Genomic DNA, 721 nt, shown 5'->3' with positions numbered 1-721 from the left:
CTCCCGGCGGGCAGCCTTCAGCTCCCAGCTCCAAGCAGGGCAGTGTCACCCTGGAGGTATGAAGGAGGAAGCAGCCTCCCCAGCTCTGGGCCTCTCCAGGGCTGAAACCGGAGAAGCGGTGAACGGGGGGAAGTGATGCCAGGGAGTTTGGGAACCGATGCCAGGGACCTTGGGAGGCACCAGCCCCTTCCAGGCCTCCCACTGAAGATATGTCCCTGCTCAATGATGTTGGAACAACTCCCAGCCCTTTGGTTTTGGGGCTGCAGGTGGGAGAAGGGGACGCTGCCCATGACCCCGATGCTGTGGCGGGGCCAGGGATACCCTTACAGTGCCATTACCCACCCAGGATGTGTGTGTCCAATCAGCTTCAGTGCCTACCACAGCCCTGAGCTGCCAATCGGAGCGGCCCCAGCCAGCCCCCAGCACTGTGACTGGGAGAGCAGCTCTTCCCACTGCCCTGAGAGCAGAAAACAGCCCTGCAACCCCCACCTGGCATTAAGCATCGGCTCCGGAGGGACCAACATGAGGGGAAAACGCCCCAGGCACAGGAACAGCAAGTTCCCCCCACCCTGGTGTGTTTTCGTGCTGGTCTCTGGTTCCTGTCAGTGTGTCAAAGCACAGCTCCCTCGGCCGCCAAAACCGGGGGGAAGATGGGACGAAGTGCCGGGACCAGAGCAGAACCAGTAACGAAGGACTAACACGAGCCCTGGGCAAACACGAG

The sequence above is a fragment of the Buceros rhinoceros genome, unplaced genomic scaffold (genome assembly GCF_000710305.1).
Source record: "Buceros rhinoceros silvestris isolate BGI_N320 unplaced genomic scaffold, ASM71030v1 scaffold15626, whole genome shotgun sequence".
Classification (NCBI taxonomy): domain Eukaryota; kingdom Metazoa; phylum Chordata; class Aves; order Bucerotiformes; family Bucerotidae; genus Buceros; species Buceros rhinoceros.
This window is presented reverse-complemented; position numbering follows the sequence as displayed.